At 41.5% G+C, this 15,404-nt stretch overlaps 1 protein-coding gene across 4 annotated transcripts in view; it reads right to left on the minus strand.

Annotated features, from left to right (window-relative positions):
- The window catches only part of LOC117204572 (protein tweety), a 42,025-nt gene extending 26,621 nt beyond the window's left edge, over nt 1-15,404 (minus strand). The window contains exon 1 of one of the 4 annotated variants that reach the window (XM_033442107.1): nt 15,066-15,404. The gene's annotated coding sequence lies outside the window, so the exon portion shown is untranslated. Of the gene's footprint in view, nt 1-14,397; nt 14,976-15,065 lie in introns of those variants that run through there. The other 3 variants (XM_033442106.1, XM_033442104.1, XM_033442105.1) reach the window with 3 other exon arrangements.

The following is a 15,404-nucleotide window of genomic DNA, read 5'->3' on the forward strand; positions in this document are numbered from 1 at the left end:
GATATATCGTAATACACGTCGTAATGTACGTCGCTGTTTCTACCTGGAATTTCACGGCCAGATTCAGACACGTTGGTATATATGTACATTCATTTGTCTAGCAACAAGCGTATGCATCATTCAAGCCTAAGCAAACAGCGACAAGTATTTCTGACACAACCTCGTCGATAAAGATCGGCCTGTAAATAGTCAAACTCCTCTTTCGCCTGTTAATCCTTCGCGCGACAAAGGAAAAAGTTGTCCGTATCTAGGCGTGTACCCGGTATATCTTCATTCACGTTTTCCATTCAAAGTTCCCGATTATCAGGAGTTTCGTTTTACGAGGCAACGCGGCTCTCGCCGGACCTTCTCCACGAACGAAAGCAACGATTTCCTTCAACGTTCTCTTCGACGTACATAGGCAACTTTTACGAGCGAAGCTACACGCTTTACGATGACGCGCCGAATTATCGCGTTTTTCTCCTTCAGCCTGTCCATTTCCTACCCTCTCCCCTCGTTTCGTTATTCCTGGAGAAATGCTTTATTCGCGATGAAATTGCATCGAGAGTTTTCTATGGGATGATCCTCAGTTTTTTTACGATCGGCCACGTTTACGACGAAAAGAATCGCGTGACGCTAGTCATCGCCGCGTTGTTTCGACGCGACGAATTTCTATCTTTCGCGATACGCGTAAAATTCTATCGTCAGAATCCTTTTGCACGACCAAAAGCACGAACCATCCGCGCTCCGCTGCCACTTTTTCTCTTTTCTGTCCCCTTTTTTCTTTCGTCTTTTTCTCTTTCACCAAGAGAGGGAGGAGGTTAGAGAGCTTTTAAAATACGGGAGCAGAAAAAAGCCGAGAAGCAGCGGGCGTGGAAGGTAGGAAAAATTTGCATCCCCTGTATTTCGAGAGGTAAAACATTTTTTACGGGGCAAGTTCGTTCGGTTCGGAGCTTGTCGACAGCTTGAAACGTTGGAAACTACTGCACACGGCGAGTTGGCTATTCCGGGCTCGATACAGTGTCGTCGACTATGAATCTACGAGGAAGAGGATCAGGGTAAAAGGCTGGACGACAAATTTCGAACGACCGCGTTCAACCGGCCCGGATAATTCGAATTAAGGGGGTACTTGCACTTTCCCCTGGACGGTGTCGTAAAACGTTTGCAAAATCGCGATAAAGATCATGCGGGACATTTTCCTCGGCAGTTTACTGAATTTTAACGTACCACTTTTGCCACGTAATTTTCTTCCTCTTTACCTCGCTTCTAATAGTCTAATTATAGGTCGTGTTCATCCTCAAACCTTTGACTCTAACGAAGATAACAAAGTGCTTGAGAAATTGTCAATTTACTAAATTATCGCGCAGATACATCGAGCGGTAACTTTTATGTATTTAGCACAAAGAGACCTACACATCGCGTAACCAGACCGCATTCTACGGAAATTGACAAAGTCTTCTACACACGTTACAACGAGAGAAACGGGGCATGTACCTCAAAAACCGTTCCCAATGCGTCGAGCGCAAGAAAGCGTCAAATAGGTCAGGCTTCGTTATCTTTCTTTCGCTCGTGGCCCCAATTCCTCAGCCACCGCTGGTACGCGGAATATCGAATCGACACGACGCGATACGCCACATCAACTGCAAGAAGATATCGCCGTAAAGAAGATGAAAAAAGAAGAGGAATAAAAGAAAATACAAAACGAAAAAAGAAAAGAGAAAAAGAAGAAAAGAAGAGATAGAAAAGGAAGTTGCCGCATTTGTACTCTCGATGAATTGTGCGTTCCTGGTGATTTAAAAATCATGATTTTCCTTGATGCGTATCTAGGCCGGCTTTTTCGTAAGCGGGTATTTCCGGATCGCAGCAGTTAACCGGTGATTTTGAATGAATCGCGACGAGTAATTCCTGTCTCTGGGCGTACGATGAACCGGTGTACGTCACCCGACACAACAATGTCAGCAATACGTCGAAGAGGAAACGGTGAAGCTATACGAGGAGAGAAAGAGCGAGAGAAAGAGCGAGAGCGAGGGTGAGCGGGGTGGGCGAAAAAGGGAGAGAGAGATGGAAAGCAACGACTTCCGCCGATCGATTTCTGCGCTCTCGCGGTTAACTCCAGCGGGCTCCTTTATGCCACGCCTTCCCAGTTCGATATTTCGCTTCGTTATCGAACCGTTGAATCCAACCGATCGAAATCTATTCGCGATCCTTAGCCGCAGCTCTTCGTTCGCTACTTGATCGGTTCCACGGCTCGATTAATCGATACGAAATTGATATCCTGAACGCTATTACGGAATGATCGTGTTCGGTGACATGCAAGTTTTCGAGCTTTCGAATTAATTGGTTGCGGTTTCGTGAACTTTGACAGTTTTAAAGTAGCGATAAACCGTCTCGTGATATCCGCGTGTCTAGGGCAGCGTGTATTCGTTCGTGGTTCGTGCGGTGACGTTTGATCGTAACGATATTTTGGTAATTACACGAGGTAATAACGTTCGTGGTATTCCGTGAGATAAGTTCGCTCTTGGAAATCTTCGACTCCGTCGAGAAAAGAAGAAAACGGGAAAACCTGGTGCAGCGATAAAGCGCCGTAATACGACACGGACATCGTTGTTGCGTTCGTACAATTAAATAGAAGCTTCGTGTTACAAGCACGAAGATATATTTTGCAGACGTCGTAAAGGTATCGTAATTAGTCACGAATTAGTTTGAGAAACGACAATTCTAAAACGAACGATTCATCGTACAATGGATTATATGGGTATAATGTGTCTCGTTGTTAGAACGCGATTGTTCGTCGCGTACATCGATCCACCTTTTGTCTCCGCGGAACGAAAAGCCCAAAAGGGAAACGTACGCGATCGGAGGAGGTGCATCGATAAGCAGCAGGGCGCTTGATAAAAGTGTACGCTTGCAGCGAAACGAAATTACGAGGACAGAATGGTGGCGGGAGGGGTAGGAAAACTTGCCGCGACGCTATTATCCGCGTTACAAAGTTAAACCGCAGCTGCCGTCTGTTACAAAGATTCGAAACGTCGATGCTCCCCGGCGAAAGAGAGTCGCCCTCTTTCAACGTCTCCCCTTTCCGCGTTCCTTCTGGCGCCGCGGCGTGCTCGTAACCTGAACAACGCCAAGAAAAATTTCACCGCTAAATAACGTAATTCCTTCCAACCCAGAAACCGGAATCCGGGATTCCAGTTTCGTTTTAGATTGGTAGCGATAGTTTCTAGCCGACATCTTTATCCATTTAACCGTGATTCGATTCTTAGATCATTACTTAGATTAGTCCATCGAATACAAAAGAATTCTCAGTCTCTAACGTGACGTTTAATATTCAAGAAATCGTAATATCGAAATCATCTGAACTCCGACTTCTACGTTTATTTGTAATGCTTTTAATCCTTTGCACTCGAGAGGCGACAATCCCTGTTTATGCTAGATTTCCACATCTTCAATTGATGAGAGTGCAATATTGGTTCGTAAATGGGTTCCTTAACTCTTTGTGTTCTTTGTTATGAAGTGTAAAGCGTTTGACTTTAAAATGCAGATGAAATATTTAATCCCATGTCTCTTCGAAACTATGGTTCCGACAACGTCTCCAACGTTAGTTCGGATTCGACGATCATGGCAAAAGTATTATAGCTTAGAAACCTTAAAAAAATGGTTTTCGGAAACCTATTTATAAATTAGCTGAAATGAAGATTTTGAAAGAGCTTGATTTTGAACTGCCGAAAAATGAGATCGATCATATTCAAGAATGCATCTTGGTGAATGCTGTATGAATTATCATAAAAGAAAATACAGAAATTAATATTGCAAAATCATATCTTCAAAGATGTAAATATAGATAAATTATTAGAATATAATGTTCTTGTAAGTTAATTTGTATATAAAATCAATTTACGCTAACTGTAAGACACGCATCACGTATACGCTAAATCATACGGGGTAGCTGGTACGCCCGACCGAAAAAGTTCTCGAGTGCAAAGGGTTAATTAAAATTATCCAATGCCGATGTTCGTCATTTTGCTTCTTAATTTCTTCTTGATGTCGACTGCTACGCAAAATCACCGGACGCGCACGTTTCGCTCTGCGAATATCTTTAATTCTGAGGAATTGCGATCGTTATTCAAACATTCGTTTAATAACGTTCCCTTTAATACCGAATGAACATAAGTATTACGAGGGCATTAATTTTTCCTAGCTCGTTGACAAAGTGGAGCTAGAAGAAAGTGGAAGCCAAAGGTAGAAAGGAAGAACGAAGCTTGACTGTTTTAAATCTTCAAAGGCACTTCTCCATTCCGGAGAAGGAATCAGTCAGCTAAGGATCTCTTTCAGTTCTTCGTATTATCCTGGCTCTGCCGTCGAGCTTCGAGGAACCAATAACGTCGTTCAAGGAATGGTTACGGAATGCAAATACCGAATCCAGTTGGTCGATGGGAATGCCAGCCAGTTCCTGGAACCAAGTATCGATGAAAATCGCGGATTCCGAAACGATGGATTAATCCGATGTAGATCGATACCCATTGGTGTCAAATTCTATTCGAAGCAGGCTAGAATACTAGAAACCTTCCAATTATAACACTAATTAATTATTACTCGATCCAGTTTAACATCCGGTCTAATTATTATACGTATCGTTGGGAAGAGAAAGCGATAAGAAATATTGGTCGGAATATGCGATGTCGAAGAAAGTATATAATTGAAATTTTAATGACAAAGGAAATCGAGTGCCTATGAGGATACAAGGGGATTACATAAAATGTGTTGCAGTTTCATTTTTCACGTCCCTTAATTCCTATGCATGGCTGTTCCAAAGTGTGCCCTATATCATGCCAAAGGCGTTTTATGAAATTCCAAATAGGCAATCGGTGCCATTGATGCATTACCAAGCGACCATTTTGCAATTTTCCTCGTCATAAATTTAAAAAGATCGTCTCCGGTAAAGATAAACGAGCTCCTCCGTTCTATCTATCTTACGCGTCGACCACGTCTGCGAATAGTTTCTATCAAGGCTTGGCAATCCTCGGGAAACAGCAACCGATTAATACTATTTGCGCCATAATTATTAATCTTTCTTCCAACGAACACCCACGAACTCACGTATCGTGTATATTTCTTACAGCGACGAACACGAGTTAACGAGACTCCGCCGTTTGCCCGTGCTTGGTCTCTCTCTAGCACCATTCCTCGGATATGTAATTGAAAGTCGAGCTGGAAGAGACCGTGCACGAATCCAATTCGAACAATTTAAGTCGCGACAGATAAAAAATCGCGAGAGTCTCTGCCGTATCTTGCACGCCACAGTGATAAATTCACGGCAAGGTACTAGGTAAATATTGCCGCGAGCACATTAGCCGGAAGTTGGCCAGTTTAAATCCTAGAGAAGGACTTTAAGAAGCGAGACGGATTTACTGTTGCAGGGGGAAAAGAAGGAAGAAAAAGCACATGCGACGAAGGCGGATTGGGCTGGGTAGAAGGTGGAGCAGGGACGCGATTTTTCGACCAGATGCCACATCGTGTGTCTTCTCGTGGTAAACGCGACGATTTACAACGTTCCCAAAGCCGAATGCACCATGTGACCGAATAAACAGTACTGTCGACCAGATGCTTGGGAAATTTTTCTTTGGTCAACCTTTCCTTTCCGCGTGGTTTCCGGTGCCTTTCGATTACCGTGCTTTCTACGAGCGGCTCGTTCGATTCGATTTTCCATTCTCCCATTGGAATTTCACGTTCTTCGTGATAGGATACGCTGCTTTTTATACAATTCCATAATAGCTCGATCGATATCTTTTTTACCCGGGTTCGATGTTTTCGATATTGGAAGGTAGTTTTATGGTACGGAGATCGCAGGAGATTTTCTGATATTAACGTCACTTTACGATTGAAAAATAGTACCCTGATATAACGTACTCGAATAATACAAAGAATATTGACTCGACATTATAAAGTCAAAGTGGATTAAGTTGACCGATGAACCATCGCTTCGATGAATCACCGTTGTCGCAGAATGACCGTTCCAAATCCCTTGATTATTAGTCATTCGTCTTTATCGAATAAAAATAAGAACGCGAATACGTAAGAGTAAACCGTTCGGAATATAACACAAAAGAATAATGGCAAATGAAGATAAAAGTATCGAAAGAATAACAAATAATTGCTCGATCGATACCGCTTTGGCTGCCCTATAGCTATCGAGCGGTCATTCAGAAGGTCGATGCCACATGACTTACGGTCATCGTCGCTAACGATAGTTAACTCTTTGCGATCCTGTACTTGCATATTGTATTTCCCTTGCGCGTTATTACGTAATACAGTAAAAATCGTATTAGGCTGTTTCACTTGTCTTTTCACGGTCGAAACGACGGTAATCTTCGTGGAGGAAAAATTTTAGGACACCAGCCAGAGGAGACGAACAACCTGACGTTCGTTTATTCGTAAAAAGAAATCCAACGCTTTAGGTTTAATATTACACGCGTTTTATGGTAATTATGTACTTTCCTCAGCGTCCATTACGTTTCACGTCGGACATTTGTTGCTAGATGCACGGGGATCGTACGCATTCCGGGACCAGGCTATAACGCTGTTTACGCTACTTTTTCTGGCTCGTTTTTAATTATAAAAGTTTCCCTTTAGCGACCCTTTTCGCGCTACCCAGTTCACCGATCCAGTGCAACTTTTAAAATGCACTCACCGATACGCGACCGCCTCGTTTCTCCCTCCAGAAAATAACCTCGCAATTTTTTCCTAACGTTCCTTGCAACGAATGTACGAATATTCTTCCAGTGTTTCCCTCGTAAAAGATGTAGGAAACGAATTACGTACGATGCACTTCGCTGGGAACTGTAAGCAAGCGTACAAATACGTTTTGCAGTTACTGTGCTATTGTATTTCATCGTTTCGTCTTTGTATCGTTATACTGCTACCGAGGAATTCGTTTATAGCGGGTTTCAGATCAGCCAGAGGTAAGATACGACTCATTCCGATAGTTGTTTTAGAAGCAAACAAACTTCCAATTATAAACCCATAGAGACATCTACGGATGGACAATCGTAGACGATCATCGAATCGGTCGCTTCTCATTGAAACTTCCAAAACGATTAACCAAATCGACCGAAATAAACCTAACTCTGATGCTGTCTCACTTTCGCGAAACAATCACCAACTTGTCTCTGACAACGCAAATTCTCGCTACATTTGAAAATGCCGCTTGAATCGGCTGGACGCGCTTCCTATCTCGATTAATCGCTTGCATATTCATTCGAACGATCCTCTAACCAGATAGAGGAAGAGGCGCGTTAATAAACGGCGTTGTTCAATCTCAAGTTACTCGAATAATTAGCGTAACGTGTCGAAGGCGGCGGACAACTGCCGTATCCGAGGGATAATTTATTTGTGCTCTCTTTCTGGCCGGGTAATTTTTCTTTTCATCAAGCCACGCGAAAGATAAAAAGAACGAGAGAGACGAAGATGCTATACCCGAGGCGCTTCTACATAGTTTGCTTTGCAATTCTACTGTTAAAAAGTCCCTGCCCTGAGCCTGCTTCTCTTCTCGCTTCCTCTCGTCTCGATCTCGCAATACTCTAGGTAACTTCGTGCAACGAGGCCCGAAGCGTTTGCACGGAAAATTCAACCTCTGAAAAGGAACGTCGTCGTCGTCGTCGTCGTCTTCGTCGCCGCGGAGAACTATATTTCGCGATGTTAATTCAAAGATAATTTGCGACGGAAACCGGCTGAAAGTTGCTCCTTCCGGACCGTTCTTTATATCTAAATGATTATAACAGCGCTTTCAGCTACCCGGCGCCGCTTTTCACGTTTCTTCGAGCTTACAGGTTGACTTCACACTACTCGCGTTTTGTTACCAACGTTACGGGTGAAATGGGAAAATCGGCAAGAATAAAGTTCAGTTTGAATCGCTTGGACCGCTTGATTAAAATTTTATCGTGATACCACTCTGCGCGCCGACCTGAATCTTTCTTACTCGAAAATGTATCGATCGATAAACGTTAGCGAATCGACAAGTTATTGAAAAAGTCGCGTATTAGAAACTTCTATCGCACGGACGATTACGAGCTTCTTTGCAGCCTACAATGGCAATTTAATGAATCGAGCCTGATAATTGGACGAGCGCGATTCGAAATTAAATTCGTTCGGTGAGAAATTTCGCGAAAGAATCCAAGAGGATATAGGAGCAGCTACATAAGGCAGGTTTTTTGTCACTGCCCTGTTCATATATTTTCCTTCCCGTGAGCAGCCTAGAAAGAAGTTCCTTTTGTCGCAGTACGCCGAGTTTCGCCCTCGGCGTTTTTCCTCCGTGCTAGATTAACAGCACTAGAAACTCTTTATTCCTTCGGGATTAGTCGTTATCCAGTTCTAAATTCGAAAACGTTTACGTAATTTCGTTCGGCTTCGGTTATTGCCTCGTAGTTGTCCGATAAGCCGAAGAGAAAGCTTCGAAAGAAGTTATCTGGTGAGCTGTTTCCCGACCAGTCCCCACTTACTTCACTCTACGAAAGTGATTTTTGGAGTTTGTACAGACCATTTCCGCTCGATATTGCTTAATTTTCTCTCAAATTCGATATACGTATTTACCATATCATCTATCGAATCGTTTTACCATATCATATCGTTTTATACCAGAAGATTATGTCACATTACATAGAATATCTTTTTCCATACCAATATTTCCTCGTTTTTCTTCCATTCTGTTGAGGTTATTCGATGTGTAAACAGAGAAAACTCGTGGATAAATTTTAAGGCAGAAAATATATTTAAATAGAAGTGTAATTGTAAGTAAGAATACTATTTAAGCTGGTTCAGATCCGCTCGCTAGCTGTGTTACCCAATAACTAAAAACCCCGAAGCCAACGTCGCCTGTCTACCGTTTATGGTCTGTCTTTGTCGCAGTCTTTTGTCTACACGCTGTCGATGGCTTCAGTGCTTGAGAAAACTAAAAAAGACCAGATGTAGAGTTTTCTTAGAAGTGGTGACCACTTCAACACTTTCTAATTTTCATCATAAACCAACATGAACGCAACGATTATTAATACCACATAACATGGTAATTATAAAGAAATCACAAGTATCTATGTAGTCAACTTCGAGTACTCCAAAAATAGTGATGCAGCCTCGGAGCCCACCCATGTCTAACTCGGAGCAGCCATAAGACCAACCACACGAGAAATTCGTGTCCAGGATTTTTTCCAGTCAGTGCAGGTTGTTGGAAGCATAACAAGCTCGAACAACTGACTACTCGTCGATAATCGAGAATTTTGTCAATATATCAAACATCCGATATACATCGAAGCGCGATTATTTTTCCAATGCAACCCTAGAGCCTAACTCGTTCTCTTTTGCTTTTCCATTCGTTGAAACAACATCTTCCAGTAGAAGAAGCACGTGCGTAACACGTTTTGTCCAGAACAGAACGAATTCTCCCGTACGGATGAGGGTTTCAGATTCCCCGGCACGTTTTCAAGGCTGAAGAAGCAGGCCGACAAGCGAATAACGGGCTCCAGGAAGACTTCCACTCGGTCAGAACCTAGTGCCGATACCTTTTGTCTGGAAACGTCGGCTTTTTCTGCATTCTGTCGAGGCCTGAATAGGTCGGCCTCTCACCTTGCATACCGATCGTTTGTTTAAGCCCGAAGATGCGCTATACACATCGGCCACCGGCACCCGCCAGCTTCACGTATATGTATATAGCGATGCATCACTGCATTCCAATGAGCCACTCGGCCGTATTGCCGATTCAATAACGCTTCCGTTCGATTCAACCGCGAAACACGCGTGCTCTGAGAGAACGTGGTCGCGTGTCACGCGAAAATCTCCTCGTCTCTGGAGAGCCTGCTCCTCGTGGAGAGGCTCGCACACTGCGACGAGCCTTTCACGGGCATCATGAATCACCGGGAATTTCAGTATGAAGCGTTTCTGCTTTCTTTTCTATACGGATGAGTTCCTGTGGATGGTTCCTTTCGTGGATCGTTGATAGATGTCAATGGGATGTTTGAGATTCCGAATCGTAACGAGAGGTATGTCATAGTGTATTGTATGTTAATAAATATGATTGACGTGTCCGATCGTATCCGGTGGTCTACGATAGGTAGCTACCGGAAGTATTTTCATTAAGAAGGCAGAGGTACGAAGGTACGAGGGTAAGAAGGCGAATTATCGATGGAACGAAGAGCGTGCAAGCGTCGAGGACTCGACCCGATCATTGTTTTATTTTAGTTTATTACTATACCATTGTGTCGATAGGAAGCAGCCTGTTCAGCGCAATCATTAGCTTTTGCACGCGACTTCGTTCGCGTGGACTACTAATGTACGCAACAATTTTCAAGCGAATTAATATTTTTTTATGCTAACAATTGGGTTATTCCCTGTAGTAAAAAATATTAAATTACATGACGTGAAAAATAATCATCGTTGCTTGACTTTTAGGAAACGTGGCAGCACACACAACTCAGATGACAGGCTATTTCTCAGCTTCCACGAAACGGATCCAGATGAAACACACCCCGTTATCTTTCGTGGTCACTAGGCTATACGACAGAGAAAATCTCATCAAAATCCATTCAGTCGTTTCTACGTGATGCGAGTACAGAGGAAAGTTCAAAAAATTAGCTTTTCTCGATTCCATAGCTTACGGGCCGTTCCTGGTTCACTGATTTATTTTTTTTTATTCGACGTACGGACACAACCCTTCTACTGTTTTATGTATAGATTACTCCGTCTTAAGAGTTCACAAAGACGACGAATTATATGCCGATACGTTACAACGATAGCCATCTGTATGATACAAATTATACATGTAGATAGAACATAATATAATTCATAGCTCGTTTATCGACTACGAATTGAGCGCGTTATGATGACTTCGCGCGTGATTTGAGTTCATTAGAAGCGAAGCGTGTACTAAGGGTAGTCGTAACTATTGATTGGCCCAATTATTTCCACCGAGTTAGAAATCTGGTGCGACGACATTTAAACGTTCTGACGATGTTTTCTTACTTTGTTCCTTAGTCTCCATTTTCTCATTCTACAACTGATTATCGATTGTTTCGATTATTAAGCGAAGAGTAGACATCGTACATCAATATATCCTGAAATTAATGTCGCAAGAATTACAATACATGGAACCTATTCAACGAAGAGTGAATTTAATACGATACGCAGAATACAAGTACCTATTCATAAACTAACCCGCATATTCATATTTAACATCGTGTTAACAAGTGCTTATTAAAGCGTAAGGGATGGATTACCGCATAGTATTATAACATTAACTATGAAAATCTAAAGCATTACATTTAGTTGGGTACATGAAATAAAATCGTTAAACGATCAAAACGATTGGTCATCGGATGTGTTTAACAGTATCTCAATTATCTTAATTTCAAATAAAATAGACGAGATGACTGGATTATTTTATCATCCTGATGGCCTTCATGGTTTTAAATACAAATCTCAGAAAAACCGCATTAAGGAATAACATAGCGTTAACGCTTAATATCTTTGTGACTAAGAAGAAGGAAGAGTGGATTCGATCAATATTCTTTTTGTCACTATTCCTTCTACTTACATTCTCTAATTTTCCCAATGAAGAAATTCAAGAAATTCATACTTATAACATTGTGATAAACTGTTTCTTGATCCTTAATAGGTTAAGACGCGTGCTCAACGGCGAACCAGTTCGTGAACAGTTCACGAACAGTACTGGCAAGATACTCGCAAACATTTTGTGTCCATTCTATGTCATACCATGTTTCATGAATATATGTGTTTGCAGATAATACGCAAACAAATGACAGACGACAAACTATTCGCGAGTACCAGTGAAGATACATCTTTACGAGATAACCTAACATTTCATTCGTTACTCGGCCGCTTGATTATCTTTGCTCGTGATTCAACGAAGAGGTTATCATTAACACAAACGTACCTCTGTTTCCAGATAACTGTTTTTATCACTATACACGACAGCCGAGAGTTAGTTTTCGGTCGAAAATATAAATTTTCCGCAAAACACGGTAAGTTTGAATGAACCGCATATTTCGGGACTAACCTTTCCATGCACACCGCTTAACGAAATGATACTGTCGTGTTCTAGTTTCACTGAAATTGACACCACTTTCAGTTGGTTTGTTATTGATTCGGAACATCTCGATAGAGAACTCATACCTCGAACAAAAGCGAACTAGAGTTTTGCTGCGTAGCAACGTTACGTGAAACGCAAATTCTCTGTTGACACACAGGCGTTCTGTTGGTTTTAAATCACTGAAAAAAAATAAAAACTAGCAAGAAACAACGAGTCCGAAGTGCCAGCATGTTACTAATGTAGTGTACACAGTTTACACACACCTGTTTTGATTTTTTCCGCTGTTTACTAACCTATCTTGTCGAGTACGTACATACAAGGATAAAATTTCGCGTGAAAGCCGTGACTATCGAAGTATACGTACATTGTATATACATATTTCGTGTTTAGTTCTTCGTTTCGATGTATCGATTTGAACGACTTTCAGTCGTTTTAACAGCGTAACTCTTATTACAAATCGATTAATCGCGATTCCACAATTCATCACGTTCGTGCCGTAAGAAGCATTAAGGTTAGTAACGTCGTGCGATCTGGGTTGCCCTAGCAACGAAAAAAACGCGCGAATAACACCTGTACTTGCTTTACAGTTCTCAATACGCCTCGTGTCGTTTTTATTGCTTATAAAACTCCTCAATAGTCTTTACGAAGCTTCCTACCACTACGATTATTAAGTGAAATATAAAGCTTGCATTAAAAAAATCAAAATAAAGAAAAAAGCAAGCCTTTATCAATATACGTTTGTACTTTACAAAAAAGGTATTGTATCACAAAACCACCATTGCAAATCCATCAAATTTCTGTAGAAGATCACGAATTGAATATTATTATTCTGCTATCTTTTTGGTACTATTAGCAGATGCTTTGGAACAAAGAAAAGTACACGACCAGAGTTCCTGTAGGATCACTTTATATATACATATAGGTTATACATTAACACGCATGAATATAGTAAAGTCATAGATGAAGGTGAGTCATAGTCAAAGGATGCTTCACAGATGGTTCATGCAACAGATAAGGCTCGTTAAAGACAACTACTGGAGCAATTTAAATAATAATCGTAGATGACATGAATAGTCAAAGATGGAAAAGATATTTTCTCTTAGTAAAAATAATTACTGGGAAATCGTTAGACAAAAGGTTAACGTTCGAACTTGAATAATTAATTGTAATTAAGTATGTGCATAGCAGTCAGAAACGTACAAGACAAAAGTAAGAACTACACACGGAGGAATTTTCCTAAAACATTGATGTATCTATGCAGGTTAGTCGCTAGTAAATACGATTGATTGTTCAGCCGATAAATAGGTTAGAATATTAACAATTTCTCATTACGTAAAAAGTCACTGACTCAGCGAATCCTATCCTAATCTGAGACGATTGCGCGCACTGCGATTCTTCGGTTCCCACAATCTGTCCAGCGTATTATGATTATCCTGCTGTCGGTCACCATGCCGACTTTCAAGAGAACACACGAAAAAATGTCGGATTCGATGCGAGACGAGCGACAGCTATGTGTGCTTTTAACTCCTTGTTCACCTTTGACTTCCTCTTACAAGGAAAAAGAGAATATTCTTGTTAAAAATTCAACTGGAAATATTGGAAATACAGTAGCGTGCAGGTTATATAGCGCGGTGAAAGAAGAATTTGCTTCGCGTTATTGCGCGTTGTCACGCTACGTTTAATATTATTTTTCTATTGAGGTTAAGAGGTGTATCATGAGTGGAATTGTTTTTATGCGAACTGACTGACAGTCGAAATAAACCTATGCTTGTCGTTCAATCTAAATAGACTTTTGCCGGTTAGTGGATCGTGGATATTTTGTACGGCAAATCTAATATATAACTTATATTTCAAAGTAACGAATTCAAAGTAAAATGTTATTTTTCGTTAACTCTTCCAAAGTGACAATGAACTTAGTTTAAATCGTGTCCACGAAAGAACAGTCGTAATATGTGTATAATAGGTATAAGTATATTAATAGGTTTTTCGTAACTTTTATAAAATCACTAAGATTTCAGAAATACCTAATAATCTTGAAGTTTATAAACTCAGAGAAGAAATTAGAATGAAAATGCTTCTTGTTCGGATGCTTCGACCATAATCCATCACAAGCATGACTTGATATTATAAGACAAGGCTAATTTTACTTTAGCGAGATTATCTTTCCGTCTTTTAAGCCAAGCAATAGTGGTCAAGGTAACCGGTAACATTTTCTATGTAATGTATTCATATAAAGAAAAGTGAACAACAAGTCTCATTATTGTAATTCGCAGTGCGTGAAATGCCAAACACCGAATCTTCCCTTTGAATATATTCGTAGCACTTACTTGTCATTTTCATGCGTTTCTTTTCAGGATCGGTTGCCGGCACGATAGCCTTGAGAGAGGGTGCGTTTCACGAGGTGCCCGCATAGTACGGCGCGTATACTTCTCGATTTCTTTGAATTTTGTCTCGTAGCTAGACCAAAAGTCCACCCTCGTTGTTAGGGAACATGCACGTAAAGAGGAGACACGTAATACAACGGAACGACGACGCCGCGAGAGACAAGCGTGGAAAGAGGCTGCTATACACACCCGCATGCGATCCCGTACAAACCGTAACCTTACACGAACGTCGCGCCAAGTGTGTACTGTGTATCGATCCCGAGAGTACACACGAAGACAGCTCTGAGCGCCACCACGTTCTCTCTCTGTCTCTCGTAGAAGAGGCGCTGTCTCTTGTTGTTGCTTTCGTTAGAACGCCGACGGTTACTTAGACCCGGTACGTATTTCAAACATGAGCTTGGAAAGAAATTATTGAAACTCGATCGCACACCACACCAATCTTTTCGTTTCCATGCAACATCGGCTAACAATGAGAACAAGGACATGGTTAAAGGCTTTTCACGCGACTTATTCGCCGGCTCCGTATACCGGTTATGATCGTCGAATAAATCCAAAGGATACGTATCGTTGTTATGTATTTAGGTAGCTATTAAGTGAAAAAGTTCTCTTACCTTAATTTTCAGTGAATAATCTGAACACTGACACACAACGATACAACACACACTCCACACCCGACGAAGGTTCGAGCTCGACTGAAAGTCTTCGCGGAGTGGGTTGGCGGGTGGCGCCACGGCCAATCCCAACGTACTAACACGCAATTCCATCTTCCTCGTAAGACGTATGTACAGTTCGCTCCGACGAATTGTTCCGCTCGAGGTAAATATCGAAGAGAAAACACTTCTCCTGTTCTGCACACCCTTCGATTAAACGCTCGATGACATTGTTTGCTGTCTCTAACCCTATCCAAGATCCCAATTGTGCCCTGACGTGTTGAATAAGAGAAGCTTCGT

This window comes from Bombus bifarius, unplaced genomic scaffold (assembly GCF_011952205.1).
Source record: "Bombus bifarius isolate JDL3187 unplaced genomic scaffold, Bbif_JDL3187 scf7180000007978, whole genome shotgun sequence".
In the NCBI taxonomy this organism is placed as follows: domain Eukaryota; kingdom Metazoa; phylum Arthropoda; class Insecta; order Hymenoptera; family Apidae; genus Bombus; species Bombus bifarius.